The 18840-nt window shown below is 43.1% G+C and overlaps 1 long non-coding RNA gene across 3 annotated transcripts; it reads right to left on the bottom strand.

Moving 5' to 3' along the window:
* Positions 1 to 5358: 5358 nt before the first annotated feature.
* LOC124702910 lies at positions 5359 to 11441 on the bottom strand. Of its 3 annotated transcripts, XR_007002789.1 has the most exons (6): positions 10969 to 11440; positions 9310 to 9884; positions 8598 to 9216; positions 7363 to 7473; positions 7080 to 7284; positions 5359 to 5725 (listed from the first exon to the last, which is right to left on the bottom strand). It is a non-coding gene; the product is annotated as an uncharacterized LOC124702910 (long non-coding RNA). The 3 variants fall into 3 exon arrangements; XR_007002787.1 differs by having other exon boundaries at positions 8598 to 9884; positions 10969 to 11439; XR_007002790.1 differs by lacking the exon at positions 5359 to 5725 and adding an exon at positions 5753 to 6433 and having other exon boundaries at positions 8598 to 9884; positions 10969 to 11441.
* Between the last annotated feature and the right edge of the window lie 7399 nt (positions 11442 to 18840).

Raw genomic sequence — 18840 nt, 5'->3', positions numbered from 1 at the left:
CATCATCCCCAATGTTGGAAAAAATTTCAGCAGTTTTATCACGAGCGGTTTTAGCGAGTTTCGAGCGAGTTTCTCGCGCTTTGCATTAGAAGTGGAAACATTGCTAACACCAATTATTTTATTATTAATAGTAGGAGGTGCAGCAACATGTGTAGCATTAGCATTACTAGTGGTGGTAATAGTCCAAACTTTAGCTACATTCTTTTCTTTAGCTAGTTTTTCATTTTCTTCTCTATCCCACCTAGCACGCAGCTTCAGCCATTAATCTTATATTCTCATTAATTCTAACTTGGATGGCATTTGCTGTAGTAACAATTTTATTATGATGATTTTCATTAGGCATAACTTTCGATTTCAAAAGATCAACATCAGCAGCAAGACTATCGACTTTAGAAGCAAGTATATCAATTTTCTCAAGTTTTTCTTCAACAGATTTGTTAAAAGCAGTTTGTGTACTAATAAATTCTTTAAGCATGGCTTCAAGTCCAGGGGGTGTGTTCCTATTATTGTTGTAAGAATTCCCATAAGAATTACCATAGCCGTTGCCATTATTATAAGGATATGGCTTATAGTTGTTACTAGAATTGTTCCGGTAAGCATTGTTGTTGAAATTATTATTTTTAATGAAGTTTACATCAACATGTTCTTCTTGTGCAACCAATGAAGCTAACGGAACATTATTAGGATCGATATTAGTCCTATCATTTACAAGCATAGACATAATAGCATCAATCTTATCACTCAAGGAAGAGGTTTCTTCGACAGAATTTACCTTCTTACCTTGTGGAGCTCTTTCCGTGTGCCATTCAGAGTAGTTGATCATCATATTATCAAGAAGCTTTGTTGCTTCACCAAGAGTGATGGACATAAAGGTACCTCCAGCAGCTAAATCCAATAAATTCCGTGAAGAAAAATTTAGTCCTGCATAGAAGGTTTGGATGATCATCCAAGTAGTCGATCCATGGGTTGGGAAATTTTTAACCAGAGATTTCATTCTTTCCCAAGCTTGAGCAACATGTTCAGTATCTAATTGTTTAAAATTCATTATGCTACTCCTCAAAGATATAATTTTAGCAGGGGGATAATATCTACCAATAAAAGCATCCTTGCATTTAGTCCATGAATCAATACTATTCTTAGGCAGAGATAGAAACCAATCTTTAGCTCTTCCTCTTAATGAGAAAGGGAACAATTTTAGTTTAATAATATCACCATCTACATCTTTATATTTTTGCATTTCACATAGTTCAACAAAATTATTAAGATGGGCAGCAGCATCATCAGAACTAACACCAGAAAATTGCTCTCACATAACAAGATTCAGTAAAGCAGGTTTAATTTCAAAGAATTCTGTTGTAGTAGCAGGTGGAGCAATAGGTGTGCATAAGAAATCATTATTATTTGTGGTTGTGAAGTCACACAACTTAGTATTTTCAGGGTTGGCCATTTTAGCAACAGTAAATAAAGCAAACTAGATAAAGTAAATGCAAGTAACTAATTTTTTTTGTGTTTTCATATAGCAAACAAGATAGCAAATAAATTAAAACTAGCAACTAATTTTTTTGTATTTTGATTTAGTGCAGCAAACAAAGTAGTAAATAAAACTAAGCAAGACAAAAACAAAGTAAAGAGATTGAGAAGTGGAGACTCCCCTTGCAGCGTGTCTTGATCTCCCCGGCAACGGCGCCAGAAATTTGCTTGATGCGTGTGGTTGGCACGTCTGTTGGGAACCCCAAGAGGAAGGTGTGATGCGCACAGCGGCAAGTTTCCCTCAGTAAGAAATCAAGGTTTAATCGAACCAGTAGGAGTCAAGAAGCACGTTGAAGGTTGATGGCGGCGGGATGTAGTGCGGCGCAACACCGGAGATTCCGGCGCCAACGTGGAACCTGCACAACACAACCAAAGTACTTTGCCCCAACGAAACGAGTGAGGTTGTCAATCTCACCGGCTTGCTGTAACAAAGGATTAACCGTATTGTGTGGAAGATGATTGTTTGCAGAAAACGAGTAGAACAAGTATTGCGATAGATTGTATTTCGGTAAAGAGAATTGGACCGGGGTCCACAGTTCACTAGAGGTGTCTCTCCCATAAGACAAACAGCATGTTGGGTGAACAAATTACAGTTGGGCAATTGACAAATAAAGAGGGCATGACCATGCACATACATCATGATGAGTATAGTGAGATTTAATTGGGCATTACGACAAAGTACATAGACCGCCATCCAACTGCATCTATGCCTAAAAAGTCCACCTTCAGGTTATCATCCGAACCCCTCCGGTATTAAGTTGCAAAGCAACGGACAATTGCATTAAGTATGGTGCGTAATGTAATCAACAACTACATCCTTAGACATAGCATCAATGTTTTATCCCTAGTGGCAACGAGCACAACACAACCTTAGAACTTTCTCGTCACTCGTCCCGGTGTCAATGCGGGCATGAACCCACTATCGAGCATAAATACTCCCTCTTGGAGTTACAAGCATCTACTTGGCCAGAGCATCTACTAGTAACGGAGAGCATGCAAGATCATAAACAACACATAGATATAACTTTGATAATCAACATAACAAGTATTCTCTATTCATCGGATCCCAACAAACGCAACATATAGAATTACAGATAGATGATCTTGATCATGTTAGGCAGCTCACAAGATCCGACAATGATAGCACAATGGGGAGAAGACAACCATCTAGCTACTGCTATGGACCCATAGTCCAGGGGTAGACTACTCACACATCACTCCTGAGGCGACCATGGCGGCGTAGAGTCCTCCGGGAGATGATTCCCCTCTCCGGCAGGGTGCCGGAGGCGATCTCCTGGATCCCCCGAGATGGGATCGGCGGCGGCGGCGTCTCTGGAAGGTTTTCCGTATCGTGGCTCTCGGTACTAGGGTTTTCGCAACGGAGGCTTTAAGTAGGCGGAAGGGCAGGTCAAGAGGCGGCACGAGGGCCCCACACCACAGGGCCGCGCGGCCAAGGGGGGGCCGCGCCGCCCTAGGGTGTGGCCCCTCGTGGCCCCTCTTCGTCTCTTCTTCGGACTTCCGGAAGCTTCGTGGCAAAGTAGGACCCCGGGCGTTGATTTCGTCCAATTCCGAGAATATTTCCTTACTAGGATTTCCGAAACCAAAAATAGCGAGAAAACAGAATCGGCACTTCGGCATCTTGTTAATAGGTTAGTTCCAGAAAATGCACGAATATGACATAAAGTGTGCATAAAACATGTAGATAACATCAATAATGTGGCATGGAACATAAGAAATTATCGATACGTCGGAGACGTATCACAAAGCTACTATCCAATAGAGACACGCTACAACATCCGTCTACTCAGAGAAGATAAGAGAGCGCACAAGGTAACAGTTCTATACTCTGCAAACATAACACAGCCGATGCGATTCCCCTTCGCAAAGAGGTACTGGCAAAGGCACACACACTTTTTGAAAAAGTTTTATTAGCAAATTATTAGCAACAGGAAGTAAGGTGTAAGTTGTTCTATGATCAAGCTATACAATTCCAAGTCGTCCATAACCGCGGACGCGGCTTATCGATAAGATGTACACCCTGCAGGGGTTGCCCAAATGTAACCATACGCATGCTCGACCCACTTACGACAGGTGGATGTCTCACAACAAGACCGTTCCCAGTTCAACAAGAAAGTCTAGGGGGGCCACCCGACTAAGCTACCCGTGATGAAGTCCGGCCGTACTCCGAAGCGGACTCAGGGTTTGCGACGGCGGCTAGGCGTGCAAACCACACGCTTCGCTAAACGTCCCGCGATGTACAGTACAGAATATAAACACCCGAAGGCAACAGGAAGTAAACACCCGAAGGCAACAGTAAGTAAAGCATGGTATACATGGCATAGGCAAATAAAACCAAGGTTGTGGCCCCCTTTTCAACTGACTTGAGAAAAGGTAAAGGGTGAGGGGGGTCCCGATAATCGTCCCCACGTACGGGTAGAGCGCTCAATCTCGGAACAGATAACAAGAACTCGGGTCCTAGGGGACATTAGCGAGTCAAAGTTCCGATGCTTTCGCAAAGGGGCTCACAGATGCCTCCGCTTACAATTTTAGTTGTTAACAATTAAGTAAAGCATGTGTATCTCCAACAACTGATATATCATGTGATAACCTCCCAACAACCCAACATATCCCGATAACAAATCGAGATAAACAACAGAGCCTAAACACGCCTACGACTCGCAAGGCTCAAACATCAAGCAACGGCTATGGTTAAGGAATGATATATATAGGATTATCATGGTAAACAAGTGTAATAGGACACGTGACTCGATAAAGAATCGCAACATAAGGATAGCAATGCGAGGGAGAGGGTATAATAGGTGAAGAGAGAGGGCTCGCCTGTGAAAAGCTGCAGAAGAACTTGTCGGAGAACTCGTCGTATCTCACATCAACACTTCGTGATCCTATCCGGGAAGAAGCAAATGCTGGAACACACAACGTATGCAATCTTACTACTATGGATAAAGAACCAGCATGCTCAAGATGATATGCATGACATTGCAAGGATGATGCGGTGCAACTTATCCATATTAATGGGAGTCGGAACCCCGGACAAACAATTAAGGTTGAAGTTGCATTTTCTACCGTCAAAGTTAAGCGTTGATTAGCATGGCATAACATGGCAGGGGTGCACTACTTCAATATTAAACGGAGCGGGAAAAACCATAGTTGGAAATCCAAAATACTCCGCATATATGTGAGGTGTACATGCATAACTATCGCGTCACGACATGATGCAAGACGCAAACAGGCATATGGATTGCATATTCATGTTCATTGCATTTTTCTGATCAATTTTCATATAGAGGACATTTTATTTTGAGTTACGGTTTGAAAGATATGAATTTTACAAGTTGCATACTTAATTAACTCAAATTAAAACTTCTCAAATTTTAATTGTTCGAAAGTTAAAACAAATTTTATAAGCAGATAGATTATGTTGTTCTAATACTCATGGATAACAAGTTTTTGTCAAATGAACATTTAAAAGGTGAATTTTAAATTCAAAACAGATTGTGCTGAGAGCAAAATGAAGATAGAATAAACAGGAATACATGGAGCAGAGAAGTTTGAAGGTTGGCACTTTAACTAGACTAGTGGTTGGGGCGCCCCATGGGGCGCCTCCTCACCGGTTAGTGGCGATCCAATTTCAGTTTGTGTTTTATTTTTTGTCTTTTCGCCTGCTAACCTTCCTTTCTGGGCCTGATTTTTGTTTCTCAAACAAAAATTTATGTCACCAACATTTTTGTTCTTGAGGTTACAAGGGACTGAAAGTGGCACAACCATTTTAAAACAATGGCAGCTGCCACGGCCTACAAGTAATATTGATGCGCAAATAGGTTTATTTTACAAACAAGGCAGCAATCCTGAACAATGGAAGGTTGAATGCATCACCGGAAGGTGACAACAACTTTTGTCTTACACAGAGAGCATCTCCTAGATTGCCACTCCACAAAGTTGACATATACGGGGAAGCAATCTTTGTGTGTAATCCAGTTAAGAGATTAGCTCATGAAGTACAGATGTAAGATGTAAGTCTGAACAGAAAGAAATTAGAAAGAAACAGAACTCTGTGGCAGCAGAGAAGAGACTGAAGTGTGGGCATCCCTGAGAAGCCCGCCATGAGTATATGGGTTGTCAGTGGGCCTGAACAAACAGGACCTGAGGCATCGAAGCTACAGTAGTCCATGTGAACCTGTGTCATTGAGTTTTAGAAAAGATATTGTAAATGAATTAAGCTTGCAGTGTTAAATAAACCAATGAAACCAGATAAGAGATATCAAGGAAATAACGGTATATATACAACAATGTTAATTACAATAGGCATTGCATAAAGGGAGGATATCAGCGAAGCCCAAATGTTGCAACTCTCCTAATGAGTCAACCTACTATTGGCTCAGTTTGGCTTTGAAGTGGCATGCACTTAATCAATTCATTCACACTTGGAAAATAATAGGGATTACAATTTATGCACCTCTTGAGAAGTAACTACATGATGAGTATTCAATAATTTTAGAAGCACACATCATATACAACTATATAGGATAATCGTTTTCAGTCATCTGATTAAAGATTTGATTTATGCACCTCTCGAAATGTAACAACATGATGAGAATTCAGTGATTTCAAAAGCACAGCATATACAACTATTAACGCGGATTTAGTACCTATGGTGGTAGCTACGAATGCATTTAGGGGTGTTCAATTTTGTTCCGTGATCCATCTTGTCGATTTTAAATAGTCTCTGTGGCCGGCGTGCTCATTTGTGTCAAACAAAACATAGACGTGCATGTTTACTATTAAAAAAAGCCATGTATTCCTACCACAAAAAATCTAGCCATGCCCGTCGCAGCAACCACATGGCCGCCTCCGATCCTGGCCTCACCGTATTCAGTACCACTGCCTACATAGTTTTATAGAAAATAACCAGTTACACACCTGGCTAGCTACCCACCATCATACACCCATTAAATCCACCCTACAGGACATTTCCACCCGTTATCTAAAGATAACACCATTAGACCACATTTGTTCTCTTTCCCCAGCTGACCCAAACTACACTACTCGGGTTCCGTCGTCAAACACTCCATTAGTTTTATTATAGATCGAGTGTTTCATCGTGAGTTCTTGTGGGCATTTCTAACCAAGTCCGCATCTTTCAAAACTCGCCCAGGCTCCACAAATGACCTGGCTCTGCCACTGAATATAGGATAATCATTTTCAAGCATTGGATTTATATGTGATCAAAGTAAATCAAGTTAACAACAAGGTTAAAAAAAAATTTAACTGATGAAAGATTCTCACCAATCCTGTAGTACAGGTGAAGTGCTGAATCACAAGATGTCTAGCTAACACACATCAAAAGGGAGAAGTATGTGATACCCTATAGCTAGGATTATGCAAATGTAAGATAACACTTGGGGCAAAGGGAAAGCATGCCGCAACAAGCACAAAACAGACTGCTGACTAAAGAATCAAGAAAGATTATTAAAATACCATACACCATGGTAGTAAATAATACATGTAAGAAGAACAAGTTGTGAGATTACCTTTTCAAGCTCCTCCGGTATATATTTTTCAACATCATTCTTTTGCTAAAAGAAGACTGAAGATACATTGTTGGAACTAAGGTTTGAAACACCATTATCCAGATAAAGAAACAACACCCTGGGCTTCAAAGGCACAATATACACAACATGTCTCAAAAGATAATTTGTCATCAAAGATGTAGGACTGAATATGCAGCTATCGATTCTGCAATATGAAGAACACATCATCAAACCATATATATCAGCTGACTAAAACATTATCCTATAGGGGATAATAAGATACCATCAATTGTCTCAACAAGTACTGGAACAATGAAGGCATCCCTGAGCATGCAATGCTTCAATCTCTCTATGATTCAGTTCAAAGGGGATAATGATCAGAGAACTAACACCCCTGCAGCAAGTAAGGCAATATTAGTTTCATTCCAATTTCAAATATTCTAACCAAGTCTTACTGCAAATTTCACAAATAGTTCTACACCAAACTAACAAGATTAAAAACCGTAGAAATATAGGACGAAAATGCAAGAATATAAATTTTGTCAACTATCAATAGTAAATGCTTAAACTTATAAGAAAACACTTTTTTCCCAACTATCAATTTTAGAACAATTCGCCGAAAAGTATCTCCTAACTGAATAAATGAGGGTGCATAAGAGCATCTCCACCGGCAGACCCGATAGCGGCTCCGATAACGTTTTGGGGGCCGGGAGCGAAAATGGGCTCGCATCGGTGCGTCCCAAACGGTGCCGGCCAATTTTCGAGCCCAATAGAATCGTTGGCAACCCCGTGCCGGCCCCTTCGCCAAGGGCGCGAATCGGGCGCGCTAGCGCCTCGCGGAACGACGGTTTTCGAGGGTGGGGTCACCTTGTCAGCGAGAGGACGTGGCGGTTCATATCGGAAACAACGAGGAGGCGGCAACTACGTCGACCTTGCCGGACCATCCAAGCTGTCAGCGCCAAAGGAGGAGAAGGCCGACGAGGAGGAGGCCAACGACGTCGACAGCTGGTCCTTCGGGTCATCTAGCGGCGACGACCTGGACTTCAGCGCCTCGATTCCCAGAGCCGCTAGATTTTTTTTAGTTTTTTAGTTTGAATTTGCGTTAAATTTGTACAAATTTCGTTCGAACTTCGTATGAATATCGTTTTCAAAATTTGAATTTGATTTTCTAAATCTATCGGGGCCGCCGGTTTGGGGGCGCCGGTGTGGGAGTAGCATCCCCAAATAGAGGATGTTGTGTCGGCGCCCCCCATACGGCAGTACCGGCGCCCCTGCCGGCGCCTATTTGGCAGCTGCCGGTGGAGATGCTCTAAGGCTATCTATTTCTAATAATCAGATCAGATAAAAACAATATTTCCATTTAATTTTCTGGTATGATTCAAACTAACACAACTACAAGTATATAGTGAAACTGAAGAGGAAGCTTAGTAGTTGGTTTTCTGTAGCGAACCTCATGGTCCACTACAAACCCTGAATCTGCACGCATAATTGTAAAAATACAGGTTAGTAATGGATTACCTCTCCGTTATCCGAAAGCAGGTGCATCGCCTAAAACCATTCCTAGATCTCAATCGTCCAAATCTCACACAAAAATGAAGTTAATATAAGAGCAAGGAGTGGCCTAAAACCAAGAGAGGAACAAAGGACCTGCCACCTATCATTCAATTAGGATCAATCAAAGCGCTATAGCAACCTATTGCTACAGTTACAAAGAAAAGAAAGGTTAGGGGTTATGGCAGTCATGAATAATTACGAAATTGCAGATAAACCACGAAATAGAATACACGAACCAAGGTTGTTCATAAATGTCTAATAGTTCCCACTTATGAATATTGAATAGAAAACATTGGTCAGCTCAGCTGCACAAAATGTATGCCAATTGTGGTTGCGCATTTTAATAAAATAGAACTAAGAAAACACCAAACAGATCTAATCTAGCTAGCAGACTAAACAAAATCACAGCAGCAGATAAATACTATGCACTGATATTATAGCTCCAATAAATAAATCTAAACATCACTTGCTACTGGAACAAACTTGAAACACGGACGCCAGACCATGGAGGCATGGCTAGCCCACTACCTCCTCACAGTAGCACCAACATTAACAACTGCGTCAACTTCGCCTCACCGCTCAGCTGGTGGACGCAATACCAAAATAACAACAACTGAGTTGCAATACCCTGCCCAAAGTAAGACACGAAAGAAAGGAATTGGGCGAAGATGCGTACTCAGATAATCGCCTCGGATCTTGTAATCAAATCGTCACCTCGGATGCGTACTCCACCTGAACAGGGCCCCGGAGGGCAAGAGGAAAAGCGACGGGGGCGACGTGGAGAAGAGGGCTCCATGGTGCAGTAGTAGGCCGGCAGGGCGGCGACGAGCGGTGGAAGGAGACAGCGGAGAGGCAGAGCGCTGCAGCCTCCTCGTTCTCCCCAGCAGCGCGGGCTCCCAAGGGCGAGGACGACGGCCTCGTCCTCCCGCTCTCTGCTTCTAGGGAGTACACGACGGCGAGGGCTTGGGAGTTGGAACGCCGTACGCGAGAGGAGAGGGCGCCGCCGGGGGTGAGGACCTGGAGAGGGAGAGAAGGGCACAGGTCGGGAGCGGCCGGCTAGGGTTACCCTCGCTGGTGGGTTCTGTTTGATGGTAGGACGGTCCAGATTGAAGCGGGCCTGGTTCTCAGATCGAACGGATCGGGTGGCCCTGTCCTCCATACCAGCGAACGCCAGGTGGATGTCGTGGAGGGCTGTGGCATATGGCAAGTACTCACCGAAATTGCATGGGTGAACCTGGGAGCAAGCGCACCCTATATGAAAAAAAATATAATAATTCAGAAAAATGTCAAAAAAATTCAAATGTTTTTGGGAATCAAAGATGATCATGTATTGTACTCGTATACGAAAGATTCACCATGGAATAACTTCTCTTGTTTCCTGGGTGAAAAAAACAGACTTGAAGGTCCTATATTAAAGTACTATTCACGCTATATTCGTCATAGATTTGTTATTTTTTTGCCAGAAGTCAATGTGAAACATTTTTTGGCCAAACAAATTTATACGAGTACAATACTTGATTATCTTTGATTCCCAAAAGGATTCGAATTTTTTTGACTTTATTTGAAATTACTACATTTTTTAGAGTATATAGGGTGCGCCTGCACCCGAGAGCCAAAAGTCCGGATCAAAGTACTCACGCACTTGCTTGTTCTCAATTTCAACTCTAGTTGTTAACTGAATCCAAAACACGTAGCTAGCCGGGCAAGCTGCTGGATGGATCGATGGATGTCATGCATAGCTAGCTAGCTAAGCAACCAAGATAGCAGGTGGATGGGTACAGAATTGCAAGATGTTGCTAGCTGAAAAAAAAACAAGTGAACAATCTGCTGCTGCTGTGCTGAACATGATTGAGACACATACATGCACGATTCTAAAAACACAACAGAGAGCAAGAATTTAATTGCACCGGCCAGAATTTGATCTACATATCGATCAAGCAGATAAAGGAGCCAGTAGCCAAAGGGCTACTGCTCAGATTCACGATCAAAGGAAGGCGTGCTGACTTTTGAAACAACCCAGGTCGAGGATCTGACCAAGAGTTGGAGATACACGGTTCACTGTGAACCTGACGAAACTGAACAAATAGCAGGGAAAGATGGCGACGTGAAGAGATGGATCGGCAACGGCGACCAGGAAACCAGGCCTTGAGCTGCTCGTGTGGTGCAGAGATGGAGCATGGTGTGTGCGCGCGTGTGGCTAGGAAGCAAGCGGCAGCAGCGGACGTGCTCGTGGTGTGCAGCGTGCGTAATAAGCAGGAGTACAAGCAGAGCCACAGCAAGGCGGCGGTGATGCACGAAATAGCAGGGGATAGGCAAAATAGAGAGAGGAGCTCACCGGGAGGCTGTGGTGGAGGACGAGGTAGGCCGGGAAGGAATCTGCCAGGAACGAGCATGAGCGGCACGCAGGTACGCCGTCGACCATGGCGGAGGCGCGCTCGAACATACACGAATGACAGTTTCGTCAGATTTTTGGCGACGCCGAACAAAGAGAAAACATGACAGGGAAGAGGTGGAATAGGGGTGCCGTCTCACCATGAGTAAGATGAACACCTCGACTGGGCCGGAGGCGGCCGGGAACGACGGCGAGCTTGATGATTTCGTCGCGGCGAAGGATGCCGTTCACTGAACCTGTTTTCTGAAACTTCCTCTGCTTCTCTCGTTGTCTCCAGGAGGAGAAAGGGGAGGATGGCGGCGCAGAGGGAAGAGAGGAAGAGGCTAGGGTTTCGATGGGAAAGGGAGAGGGAGAAGGTGGGATGCCTAATGAGTGGAGGAGAGGCGTCTGGGTGGAGAAGAGAAACAGGGCAATGCCATGTCCATCAACCAGGAAAGAAAATAGAAACTGGGAGGGTGTGGCTTGGGCTTCGGGAGAAGGAGGCTGACTGCCAACATAGAGATGAAGAAAGAGTGAAACTAAGGAGGGATAATTTTATAAAATCTTGAGTTTGGTTTAACACAATTTTGAAAATAATTGATTTGAGGTTTTGTCAAAAGAAAGGATAAGAGAAGACCTTATTATATAATCCATATGAGAGGAAAAACAAAATAGCTAGGATTCATAAAATAATTTTATTTGGTTAAAAAAACATGGATGATATGATGCATATGCCATGATGATGCACAAAAAGAAAAACAACAAGCAAATCTAATAAGGGGTTCTACCCGGGGCCGCTACAACTTCATAAGACAAAGTTTAGGGTTAGGGGGTAGATACATGATTTGTATGGTTTGAATATGTCAAAACCTTGTTTATCAACTTTAATATGCTTACTATATGACGCACATAAGAAGACTAGCTATGTACTTTGGTTTTTCATTTTTCTAATTTTTTTAATATTCTGCCCATTTGAATCTTGGTCAAATCCTAGGGTTGACCATGATTTAAACAAGTTTATAACCTGAAATGAAAAGGTAAGCATGGATCCTTCTTAGTCACTCTAAAATGAAGCTTTTGGGATGTGTTCTTGAAATTTCTATGTTTGAAACCCAAAATGACTTCTCTTCATGCTAGACTTCATAAGATCGACCGAGTTTAGGGTTAGGGGTAGATACATGATTTGTATGGTTTGAATATGTCCAAACCTTGTTAATTTATCAACTTGAATGCTTACTATATGACATAAGAAGACTATATGCTTTGGTTTTTCATTTTTCTGATTTTTTATGAATTTTATGCCCATTTGAATCTTTTGGTCAAATGCTAGGTTTGACAAAGATTTAAACAAGTTTAAAATATGAAAATGAAAAGGTAAGCATGGATCCTTCTTAGTCACTCTAAAATAAAGCTTTTGGGAGGTTCTTGAAATTTCCATGTTTGAAACCCAAAACCACTTCTCTTCATGATTGACCTTATAAGGCAGAGTTTAGGGTTAGGGGTAGATATATACATGAGTTGTCTGGTTTGAATATGTCTAGACCTTGTTTATCAACTTTAATGCTTACTATATATATGACATAAGAATGCTATGTGCATTGGTTTTTCATTCTTTTGATTTTTTTCTGAATTTGTATGCCCATTTGAATCTTGGTCAAATCCTAGGCGGTTTAACCAAGATTTAAACAAGTTTAAAACATGAAAATGAAAAGGGAAGTCTGTATCCTTCTTAGTCACTCTAAAATGAAGCTTTTGGGATGTTCTTGAAAATTTCCATGTTTGAAACCCAAAACGACTTCTCTTCATGCTAGACTTCATAAGATCGACATGGGTAGATACATGATTTGTATGGTTTGGATATATCTAGACATTATAGTTTATCAACTTGAATGCTTACGATATGACATAAGAAGACTATGTGATTTGGTTTTCCATTTTTCTGTTTTTTTTTGAATTTTTTGCCCACCCATTTGTATCTTGGTCAAATCCTAGGTTTGATAATGATTTAAACAAGTTTAAAATATGAAATGCAAAGCTAAGCATGGATCCTTCTTAGTCACTCTAAAATGAAGCTTTTGGGAGGTTTTTGAAATTTCCATGTTTGAAACCCAAAACCACTTCTCTTCATGCTTGACTTCATAAGACAGAGTTTAGGGTTAGGGGGTAGATACATGATTTGTATGGTTTGAATATGTCCAAACCTTGTTTATCAACTTGAATATGCTTACTATATGACATAAGAAGACTATGTACTTTCGTTTTTCATTTTTCTGATTTATTTATTTTTCTGCCCATTTGAATCTTGGTCAAATCCTAGGATTGACCATGATTTAAACAGTTTATAACATGAAATGAAAAGGTAAGCATGGATCCTTCTTAGTCACTCTAAAATGAAGCTTTTGGGATGTTCTTGAAATTTCCATGTTTGAAACCCAAAACGACTTCTCTTCATGCTAGACTTCATAAGATCGACAGGGGTAGATACATGATTTGTCTCGGTTTGGATATATCTAGACCTTGTTTATCAGCTTGAATGCTTACTATATGACATAAGAAGACTATATGCTTTAGTTTTTCATTTTTCTGATTTTTTATGAATTTTATGCCCATTTGAATCTTTTGGTCAAATGCTAGGTTTGACAAAGATTTAAACAAGTTTAAAATATGAGTTGTCTGGTTTGAATATGTCTAGACCTTGTTTATCAACTTTAATGCTTACTATATATATGACATAAGAATGCTATGTGCATTGGTTTTTCATTCTTTTGATTTTTTTCTGAATTTGTATGCCCATTTGAATCTTGGTCAAATCCTAGGCGGTTTGACCAAGATTTAAACAAGTTTAAAACATGAAAATGAAAAGGGAAGTCTCGTTCTTAGTCACTCTAAAATGAAGCTTTTGGGATGTTCTTGAAATTTCCATGTTTGAAACCCAAAACGACTTCTCTTCATGCTAGACTTCATAAGATCGACAGGGGTAGATACATGATTTGTGTGGTTTGGATATATCTAGACATTATTGTTTATCAACTTGAATGCTTACGATATGACATAAGAAGACTATGTGATTTGGTTTTTCTTTTTTCTGTTTTTTTTTAAATTTTGTGCCCACCCATTTGTATCTTGGTCAAATCCTAGGTTTGATAATGATTTGAACAAGTTTAAAATATGAAATGCAAAGCTAAGCCTGGATCCTTCTTAGTCACTCTAATATGAAGTTTTTGGGAGGTTTTTGAAATTTCCATGTTTGAAACCCAAAACCACTTATCTTCATGCTTGACTTCATAAGACAGAGTTTAGGGGTTAGGGGGTAGATACATGATTTGTATGGTGTGGTATGTCTAAACCTTGTTTATCGACTTTAATGCTTACTATATGACATAAGAAGACTATGTGATTTGGTTTTTCATTTTTTCATTTTTATTTTATTTTTCCGCCCATTTGAATCTTGTTGGTCAAATCCTAGGTTTGACCAAGATTTAGACAAGTTTAACACGTGAAAATGAATAAGTAAGCATGGATCCTTCTTAGTCACTCCAAAATGTACCAATTGATAGATGTGTTAACTTTGCTTCATGGAAAAAATAATGTCATGTAAATGAGTTAACTTGGATTTCCTACGCTTGAATCCATAGGAAACTTTGTTCTAATGCACTATAATAATCAACCGAGTTTTTACACCAACAGGTCTGTCACTTACGTGTGGTGCCCACGCGTGAGTTCCCACACTTCAGTGAGCACAAGTCACGTGCAATAGGTACGCAAACTCCCAGCCATCTTCTTTGTCAAGAGAAGACGCATCAGGATGCGTATTGGAAGTCTCTGGGTCCTTCAGGATCCTTCGGTTGTCCCTCTCACACAAAAAAAACAAATCTCTCTCATTCTCGGCCTTGCTCGACTCGCTCGCTCGCTCGCACCTCCTGCTCACTGACAAACCCTGCACAATAGTCAACATCTCACCCGAAAAAGGGGAGACACCATAATGCTCTCCCTTCTTCTCTCCTTCCGAGTGATCCCTCTTCCTCCGAGTTTCACTAGCTAGACGGGCAAACACACATGTGCTGCATAGTAATAATAAAAAGGTAGAAAAATCGATATACGAATCTATAATTGAATAGGTTAAACTAGGGTTTTGCCCAGTACTACAGATCAAGGTTCAAAAAAATCCAACTACGGGGTTCGAACAACACGATTCTAATCCAAGAATTTTTTCTACCTCATCCAAATGGCCTCAAACTATAGGGTTAGCATCTATCTAGCGCAGTATGTGTGAAAATGTATGCACTATGTGTGCTATAACTTGTATGTCTTTCAAGTTTGAACCAAATTTGAATAGGTTTCAAATATTTGAAAATGGGCTTTTGGCTTAAACGTTTGAAACCCAAAACGACTTCTCTTCATGCTAGACTTCATAAGACCGAGTTTAGGGTTAGGGGGTAGATACTTGATTTGTCTGGTTTGAATATGTCTAAACCTTGTTTATCAACTTTAATGCTAACTATATGACATAAGAAGACTATGTGCTTTGGTTTTTCATTTTTCTGTTTTTTTTAATTTTATGCCCATATATTTGTATCTTGGCCAAATCCTAGGTTCGATAAAGATTTAAACAAGTTTAAAACATGAAAATGAAAACGGAAGCCTGTATCCTTCTTAATTAGTGTTGACTGCCAAAACCCACCGGCGGGCAGCGGCCTTGTCAACACCGTAGAGCCGGGAAGAGCCTAGAGCTGCGGCTGGCTGAGACCCCTCCGAGCGACGGCCCGCAATGCTCTTCCGGTCACACGCGGCGATGCGAAGTGCAAGGGCGTGCCACCCGACCTATACCCGGTCGGGAAGGTGATGGGGATGCCTCGCTTAGTTTCCTCGCAGGGCATACATGTAAACATTAAATACGAGCCTCGATCGGCTCTCGGAGTTATCTCGTGAATCGGCTCAAAGAGCCGATCCACCCATGATTCGTACGGGGTGCACGAATACTTGGTGGTCCTGCTTGATCAAGATAAAGCTAATGAGATCTACGACGATTTAGGGTTTTCACCGCATAATCGGATCATCCTACTCCAGTTGGGCCTCGCGGCCACGCACGGTGCTCGTAAGCCGATCCTAAACAAGGCCTAAAAACCAACATGAAGTTGATCCTCGAACATCCTCGCTTAGGACTTGCGAACGCCACCCTACGTGCCACTCGGATCCTCCCCCTTTGTAAGGCCTAACTATTGCAGTATATTAAACTAATCCTTGTAGAACAAGGAGCAATCGTAACGGATCGGATCTACCGAATAATGATCAAGCGGGGTGCCGCCCCCACACCTGAGATAGGTGTGAGGGCGGCTAGATATGCAAGGGTTGCACTACGTAAGCATGCTTAAACGAAGAACAATGCTAACCCTAACACATCTATGATAACTACGCTGCTCGCCATCAAAAGCGCTTCAGTACGAGCAACGCCTGAACAACGTGGGTTGTGCCGCCTAGATCGCAAGATGCGATCTAGGCAAGCATGTCGCTTACCCGATAGAAACCCTCGAGACGAAGGAGTTGGCGATGCGCCGAGATTGGTTTGTTTGGGGTTGAACGTGAGTTGTTGTTTATTCCATAAACCCTAGGTACATATTTATAGTCCAAATGGACTTTCTAATGTGGGCGTGCACTAAACCGTGCACGAGATAAACTCTAACTTTTAATCTAGATACAATCTACCATAATTAAAGATACACGGGCAACTTAGCCCAAATTTTCCGTGCAAGGCCGCTTCATAGATCTTCCATGTGTAATCTTTTAAGCTCATCTTGATCGCGGCCCACCTCCTGATTTAGCCAAAATCTGGTGATAACACATGCCCCCCTGGTTTTGGTAATGATAATTTCAAAACCACTCTGTTTTTTTCCTCAGAGGGGTCGTGTCACGGCAGAGCGGAACCGTCGCAAGCATGCTTCACCATGACGACTTGCCTTCCCAACTTCTCTCGCACGATTTGACAGCTTTGGCACCATGTCCTCGAGAACCGCTCGAAAATTAAAAACCCCCACCTCCTTTTATTTAACCGCATCGAACAGCTTCTCCTCTTCACCCCTTCCGCATTAGCACTCCAAAAACCCTCCCCGCAACCATGTCCTCTTCCTCTTCCTCTTCTCCTTCGTCGGATCTTTCCCACGTGTCCTCTCCCATCCGAGAGTCGACGCCCTCGTGGGGTACGCAAGCGGCGTACGACATCCTCGCCCCAACGAAGTGGGACAAAGAGGACCATGACTCCTCCGTCAGGTCCGAGGATGAAAAATCCCTAACCGACGGGGAGAGCGACCTCCGCTTCCTTGCTGACGGGGAGGCGGTGGAGGAGAGCGAAGACGATCGCCTCTCCTGGGCAGACTTCACCACCTCCGAGGAGGTGAAGGAGGAGCAAGAGGAGGAGGAGGATGAAGACAGCTCCTCCGACGAGCCACCGGCCAAACGCCGCCACCTTCCGGCCGGGAACTTCAGCCGACGTCGACAGTGGACGACGACGCCGACGAAGAGGATGAAGACGACGAGGGTCCCGTCGGCGGCCGCCGGAGCAGCGATGACGAGCCGGCAGGGAGCAGCGCCGGCAGCGGGCGATGACGGCGACGACGACGACGAGGGCAGCGAGCCGGCCCCTAGATAGGGTCTTAGCATAGGGCCAGCGAGAGCGGACGGGGCAATGTATCCCCCCGGTATTTCCTTTTGAGAGCAATCAGCTCTTCTATGTAAGAAATCCGGCTTATTAATGAAGAAATTCCCCAACTCGATTTTGCCGATTCCCTTTATGATAATTTAGCCGATTGTCTTTCGCACCGATTCTACCGATTGCCAATCCGGTTAATGCCCAATAAGCCGATGGCGTCGCATCGGTCTCTCACGACAAATTTTGTGATAGATTCATCCGGACCCAAGCTCCTGGTCAAACCAGGCCCAGCCCATAAGCGTGCAAACCCTAGGCCTTCGACATTCTTCTCGCCACATCCTTCCCTTCCGGATCCTCTTTGTCTCTAGAAGCGCCCTAAGATCGTTGCCGGATCAATTTAAACGCCGAAGCTGCCACTTCCGCAGACAGTGCATTACCTCCGTAGTAACGTTTTATAATCCCGCTTCCGTATAATCCCGCTTCTGTTCTCTTTCAGCAACCATTGCTCCAAATCAAACTGAGACGCAGAGCCAACCGATTTTAGCGAACTCGGCCTTCTTATAGCAAAGGACCTCTCGCGGCAAGTTGCCCCCCGAGCCTCAGCCGAGGTAGAGACAATGATTGATACGTCTCCAACGTATCGATAATTTCTTGTGTTCCATGCCACATTATTGATGTTATCTACATGTTTTATGCACACTTTATGTCATATTCGTGCATTTTCTGGAACTAACCTATTAACAAGATGCCGAAGTGCCGCTTGTCGTTTTCTCGCTGTTTTTGGTTTCGTAAATCCTAGTAAAGAAATATTCTCGGAATTGGACGAAATAAAAGCCCAGGGGCCTATTTTCTCACGAAGCTTCCGAAGTCCGAAGACGAAACGAAGTGGGGCCACAGGGGAGCCAAACCCTAGGGCGGCGCGGCCCCCCTTGGCCGCGCCGCCCTGTCATCCGGGGCCCCCGTGCCCCCTCTCGACTTGCCCTTCCGCCTACTTAAAGCCTCCGTGACGAAACTTCCAAGCACCGAGAGCCACGATACGGAAAACCTTACCGAGACGCCGTCGCCGCCGATCCCATCTCGGGGATCCCGGAGATCGCCTTCCGCACCCCGCCGGAGAGGGGAATCATCTCCCGGAGGACTCTACACCGCCATGGTCGCCTCCGGAGTGATGAGTGAGTAGTCTACCCCCGGAC

The sequence above is a fragment of the Lolium rigidum genome, chromosome 3, assembly GCF_022539505.1.
Source record: "Lolium rigidum isolate FL_2022 chromosome 3, APGP_CSIRO_Lrig_0.1, whole genome shotgun sequence".
Classification (NCBI taxonomy): Eukaryota; Viridiplantae; Streptophyta; class Magnoliopsida; order Poales; family Poaceae; genus Lolium; species Lolium rigidum.
Note: the sequence above shows the minus strand (reverse complement) of the source record. Positions and strands in the feature narration are given on the sequence as shown.